Source organism: Elephantulus edwardii, unplaced genomic scaffold, assembly GCF_000299155.1.
Source record: "Elephantulus edwardii isolate Elephantulus edwardi_28Jun2011 unplaced genomic scaffold, EleEdw1.0 scaffold00048, whole genome shotgun sequence".
Classification (NCBI taxonomy): Eukaryota; Metazoa; Chordata; class Mammalia; order Macroscelidea; family Macroscelididae; genus Elephantulus; species Elephantulus edwardii.
The window spans coordinates 7,318,082-7,324,790 of NW_006399798.1; positions in this window are offsets into that span (position 1 = coordinate 7,318,082).

Genomic DNA, 6,709 nt, shown 5'->3' on the forward strand with positions numbered 1-6,709 from the left:
CATCCACTGTCAGTTCTGTGGGTCAAAAGTCTGGGGTGGGCTCGACTCGGTTTCTGCTTAGAGCATCTCAAGGCCAAAATCAAGCTGTTGGTCAGGCCAAGTTCTTATCTGGAGAAACGTCAGGATTCATTTCCAAGTTCATCTAAATTGTTAGCAAGATCCAGCTCCCATGGCTGTAGTACTGAGTTCCCCTGCGTCTTGCTGACGGTTGGCCAAAGGTTCTCTGAGCTCCTAGAGACCCCCTCCCACGTGCTTGGCACGTGATTGTGGGGTTGTGGTGTGTTGTCGAGTCTGTGCCGACTGACAGACACTCTGCACCAAGAGCCCAAAGCCCGCGGCAGTGAGCCCTCCCCCCATGCTTGGTCTCTGGCTTACTTTTTTACAACCACCCAAAGAAAACTTGTTCAAGGCCTCACATGATTAAGGCAGACCCACCTGGATAATCTCTCCTGTTTAGTAACCTTAATCATCGCACTGTAAAACCCTTTTCTGTCCTTGTGAGGCTTAGAATCTAACTTTACCCCAAATAATTTGGTCTTTGACCTTATTTCTGGAGTAGTGATTCTAAACTACTGGCAGTTTCTGAGTTATCTAAGGAGCCCTAGTAGCATCGTACATTATTGGACTGCAAACGGAAAGGTTTGTGGTTCAAAACCACCAGCCGCTCTATGGGAGAAAGATGTGCAGCCTGCAGCCTTGAAAACCCACAGAAAGTTGCCAAGAAAAGAGTAGAAATTTACGCGAGAGCTACTAGTTTTGTTGCTGTCTTATGCTAATAAACGGAGACTGGTTGTGACAGGAAAAAACACAAACACAAGATGTCAGCTGACGGGCAGAAGATGGGATGGTCTAAACAAAAACCCCCACTGTTTTTGAGTCAATGACCATTCACTAACCCTCCGCTGGGGCTCTGAGGCTGTCAGTCTTAACAGGAGTCTGCCTCTTCCCTCTCCCTTGGAGCAGTGAGTGGATTCGAACCACCAACCTTTCTGTTAGCAGAGCAGCACTGAACACACTACAGTACTAATCAGTTAATTGTGCCTGTGTACTCAAGTCTCAGTCATGATGACAGAATGAAGCCAATAAAACCCTGAACTCCCACATTTCTCAACACCTCCCACTCTCACACTCAGGCCTCAAGCCCCAAAGAGCTCTCTCGTGTTCTACCCCTTCCTTACCTCTCCCTCAACACCCTCTCTCAGAGCAGGGCAGGCCTGGGCACAGTGACATCAGGACTTGGCAGTTCCCCCAGCATTCTCCGGCCCACCTTCTGGCCACCCAGATGGTGCCCAGCCTGGAGGTGGCTCCTGGTTGGTGCCCTCTGCAGATGGCCTGACAGGAGGGCGGAGGACTTGGTCTTGTCCTCATACCTCTTCCAGATCTCCCCTCGGCTTCCTCCCTCATCCCTGCTTCCTGCCTGTCAGAGGGACCCCTACCTGGGGGGAGGCTGAGCCCACAGGGATGACTTGAGAGTCCGTAATTTGACTCCTCACATGTTCCCAGGGCCTTTAACCTGTCTCTAGCTCCTCTCCACGCCTGTTCCTGGAAGCCAGACCAGGTGAGGCACTCCTCTCCCCCACGAGGCTCTTCCTCTCAGTCGCAGGAATGCAGCCGCTTGCTGCAAAAAAACCACTGAGCCTGTTTTCTTAGCTGTAGGCCCTCTCCCCAGGGCCCTGGAGCAGAACGGCCCTTTGTACAGCTCCTTTCTCCTGCCCTGCGCAGCCCGGCTCAGACGTGACCTGGGCTTCCCCTCCCTTTGACGACCCCTCCCTGCAGGATTTGAAGAGGGACCCTTTCTCTGCAGTCCGACAGTTTCATGCAAAGCTCCCAAGTGGAACAGTGGAAGGTCTTGAGCGGGTAGGGTGTGTGTACGTATTTCTTCCCCTCCCGCCTCCCGGGGTTATCACAGGAGGCAGCAGGATACTGGGTCTCTGTAGAAAAAAGGGAGGAGTGGGTGGTCACCAGGACCACACGCTGCCCCAGAGCTGTTCCCCTCTGCCCTGTCCCCACGTCTCCACAGGGGTTCTGGCCCTGTCACTTTCCAGAGTCCTCCAGTGGCCTCTCCTAGCATTGGGATCAAGTCCTGACTCCTCAAATCCATCTGCTCTCCCCAGCAGCTTCTAAGCCTCATCTCCCCATCCCCTGTACTGGCAGAGTTGACCGGCGGTAGACAGAACTTCAGATGAGCTTCCAGGCTAAGACAGACCAGGAAGAAAGGCCTGGCTGGCATGGTCATCTACTTCTGAAAATTCGTCAGTGGACCCCAAAAGGACATAGCGCTCACAATGAGTCCCCCAGGTTGGAAGGTGATCAGAACACGCAGCGCCAGATTCTGCTGACACCTGCCCACCATGGGTAACCCTCCTGGCATCTGAAATACTGGGAGGCATAGCTTCCAGCATTACGGCCACATACAGGCCTCCAGGGTCCCAACAAGCAAGTGGGGTCGCCATGGGGTAGTAGGTGGGGATGATGTGATGGGGCAGCTGGGGTGATCCCAGCTCTGTGATTCAAGAAGTCTTTGTTGTGACCACATCCCTCCCCGCGTGGCCAGGTGTTCCGCAGCAGGACCAGTGCCCTGCACCTGGAAGAGACACCAACCACACCTGTTGCTCACCAGGACGCTTGGTTCTTGGTAGGTGTGGCCTCCCTCTTAGGTGGGAGGGAAACTGAGGCTGGAGGGAGAGAGGAGGTGCCCTGGGATCAGCACCCGCTCCCATTCTGAAGCTGCCTTCTGTCTCTGTTTTCCCCTGGGCCAGGAGCTGCTGACACCACCTGTCCAGGTACCCCAGGGAACCTTGGCCTTGGCCTGTCTCTGCTTTTCAGAGAAATCAGAATCACAGTGAGCAGAGTTAGGTTACCTGGAGGAAAAAGTGGGGCTGGGGAGGGGCTGGGGCCTAATGGGGTGGGGTGGGGGGAGAGAGAGGGGGAATGAGTAAGAGAGTGGCCTAGAACCCTGAGAAACCCGAAAAAACCAAGCTCCCTGCTGTCTACGCTGACTCCCTTCATTATCTCTGAGGACATATACTTTAGAAGTACCCACATCTATCTCTTGCTGGTGGATTTGAGTCACTGACCTTTTTCAGTTAAAATTCAACCAGTAAACACTCCACCATCACAGCTCCCAGCCAGTGCAGTGAACCTGTTACACTAGGCACCAAAAGGTTGGAAGTTTAAATCCACCAAGAAAGACCTCAGAAGAAAGGCCTGTCGACCTGCTTCTGAAATGTTAGCCACTGAGAAGTGGAAGGAGTACAGCTCTGCTCTGACCCTCAGGGGGCCACCAGGAGTCTATCCTGTAGATTCAAACTCCTGACCTTCCAGTGAGGAGCCCAGTGATTAATGCAGGCCTAGAAAGCTCTGTGGGGCAGGTCTACACTCTCACTCGGGGTCGCTGAGTCACGATTCTACTCAACAGCACTGAAAATCAACAAAATCAAAACACAAGAGCCTAGAGTTCACCGAGGGCTGAGGGCGGGCCCTTGAGAGGCTGACGATGGACAGCTGAGAGAGCGCTCTGCCTGCTCCTCTACGCCACACCTTGGTGGAAGCTGCGTGGATGGTGTCCTCTGCTGTCCCACGTGGACATGCAGCTGACTCACTGGCCATCTAGCTTCATGCCACGTCCAGCCAGTGGGCGGTTGACCAGGGAGACTTCTGACAAATTCCCTTCTCTACCGCCCTCTGCCTGGGGGAACCAGGACGGGGCTCCCAAAGGGCAGCTGTTTCAGCCAATGGCAGAAGGCCTTCCTGCCAGCCCCGCCCAGCTACCCTTCCCAGTGAGCCCTGCCCCCAGGCCTTCTCCCACTATCCCCTCCTGTTCCCCCAAGATCTGGCTACTCCGACCAGCTGGTCTGCTCCCCCCACAAAGAGCTTCATAGACTATAACTTCCGTGCAATGCCAGCCTATGTGTTCCCCACCTCTATGTCCAGCCCCTTCCCCTCCCCGCCTCACCCCGCACCTCTCCACTCCATGCCAGAGCCCCTGCCCTCTCCTTGCCCTGCCTCCCACCTCCACTCCCCAGGACAGGCGATAGAGAGTCTCCCCGCTGCCCTGTCTGCCCTCCTGCTAAATGTACATCTTGGGACAGTCGGCCGAGGAACCGCCACAGGCAGCATTAACTCTTGGCCCTCAGCACCCAGAGAGCAACATGGGATGTGGGGCAACTATTCCCAGACTCAAGGAGACCCCGCTGAGGCTTAGCTGGAGGACTGAGAGGACCTGAGCTCTCTCGCCAGGCCTCCATGAGGGATCCCCCAGAGTTTAGGGGTGCAGATACCTCTGGGAAGCAGGCCACTCCCCCACCATCCAGAAGGGGAAAACCTGAGGCATAAGAGGTAAGCAGGTCCTGTGGGTGAAACCCCAGTGGGCATCAGTGGGCATCGCATCGGCTGGGCCGGGCTCTAACCTACTTTCTCCAGAAAGAACTGTGAAAGCTCAGCTCTCTGTCCACCAAGGGCGAGGCAGTGCTGGGTGGGGCCCCCTGCTCCCCAGGGTGGGTCCCCTTTCCGGTCTTTGAATAGGAGCACAGGCTGGAGGGGCTGGGAGTCTCAGGACAGGTGCTGGCTGGCTCTCCATCTTCCTCTTCCCCAGGCTGGGCTCCCCCAACCACTGAGCCCCTCCACCTCTGCCCTCTGAGGTCCCTCAGCGGCCCAGCGGGCTCTCCAGCTGGGAGGGGGCTGCAAGGAGGACACAGTGGGAATTAGGAGGCCAAGCAAGGCTAAAGGTCTTCTCTCCACATCGTGGAAGAGGGGGGCTCAACAGGAACTCTGGGGGACACCCACATGGGCTGCAGGCAAGAGATGAAGCCCTGAGCTGGGTGCCTGCCGCCTGAGTCTCTGCCCCTCTGGATCCCTGATGTCCTGGTGGCCACTGCCCTGAGTCACCTACACCTGGTCCCTTCCATCCTGGGTGTCCCTGCACTCAGTCCCTGCTGCCCTGGGCTGATACCTGTTCATGGCTTCTGGTGACTCCCCATCTTTCTGACCCCTCTCCGTCCATGTTGGCAGGAGGCCCCTGCCAGGGCTCATACTCCCTGGAGAGCAAAGGCCCAAGGGCTGCCTTGGAGAGGAGCCTCTGGCCACGGTGAGTCAGGATAGAGCTGGACCCAGGGTTGTGGTTACTGAACCAGGCAGGCTCACCTCCTTGGAGCTGGGGAGGGCAGCTCATGAGTCTAAGGCCAGTGGGAGAGGCTGGCTGGACCCTGCCACAGGGGCAGAGATTCTGGGGTGATGAAAGGGGCTTTCACACAGGAAACCTTCCAACCACCAGTTATCTGAGAAACTGTGGTCACCTGTGGGTCCTGGACGGGCAGGCCCAGCATGGGGGATGTGTGGCTGGAGTGTGAACCGCAGTGTCAGGGGAACAGTGGGGGCGCGCGCGCACACACACACACACACACACACACACAGGGTCTCTGTCTCTCTGTCTCTCTCAACCACCCCACCCCACCCACCGCTGCTCCCTCAGTGCTGGGAGCCCTGTGGCTTCAGTTTCTTTGCAATAACGTGAATTATCTTGAAACCTGATTTAAGGCCCTGCCTGGTGCTCAGCCCTTGCGCCCAGCCAATCCTGCAGCGCCCCCTGCTGTCAATTCCTACAGGAGCAGAAAAGATCATTTAGTTCAAAAAGTGAGTAGTTTCTTGTCCACCCATAAAAAGGAGGCAAGGAGGGTGGGGTGGGGGGAACATAGATTTTAAAAAATAATAAGAAGGAAGAGGCAAGGCTACAAGGCTGACCCCCTGCCATTCTCACAGAAGATTGTTTCATTGTCTGCTGTGGCCCGATCAGCCAAGGAGCTGAAGTTGAATTTAGAAAATACCCTCTCCTGTGTGGGAGACCCTTCCCCGTACCCCCCGAGGACCCCGCACCCCCCCGACGGTCCTCAGGAGAATGAAGATGCTAAAAGTAGCCAGGTGCTCTGGAGACACTATTGTGGCCCACCTCCCACTCCACACCCCCACTCCCTAGGTAAGGGCATGCAGAGAAAGAAGGCACTTTGGGGGGGGGGGCTGAGGTGTTGAAATCCTAAACATTGCTTAGTACAGGAGGTGGGAGACTCTGAGCCTTATTCATTCAGCGAGACTGCTTCTTTAACGAGAGGATGAGGAGGAAAGAGAAGAATAGTAGAGTCCCTTGAGGAAAGAAGTCAAGAGATAATTCAGGGGGACAGAGGGAGTGGCCACCCAGGGATTAAGAACAGATCCCAAGAGTGGGCTGAGGGTGCTGAGACAAAGTCAGAAATCAGCGCTGTTTCTAAGGGAGAATCATAAAAGAATCCTGATCATGGGGGGGAGGGTTGAGAGGGGAGGAAAGTGCAACAATGAATGAATGGAAATCCAAAGCCTCTGTAAATTTTCATTGAAATTAATAGTAAGTTAAAAAAGAATCCTGATCAAAAGAGCAGGAAATGTGAAACAGCGTTCCAAATTCTCATAGAATCCAGAATTTCTGGATCCATTAAGTCTGGCAGAACCCTTGTAACTAGAGCCCTGAGATACTCTTTAAACTTTATACCTTAAGTATAAGTATTCCCTGGAGTCTTCTATAAACTAATCACAGTCTAGCTTTAATTAGTTATGCATCAGAGAGTTGGACAATGACTAGGGAGCATAGAAGGAGAATTGATGTCTTTGAGCTGTGGTGCTGGAGAAGAGTATTGAATGTACCATGGACTGCCAAGAAAACAAACAGATTCATCCTGGAGAG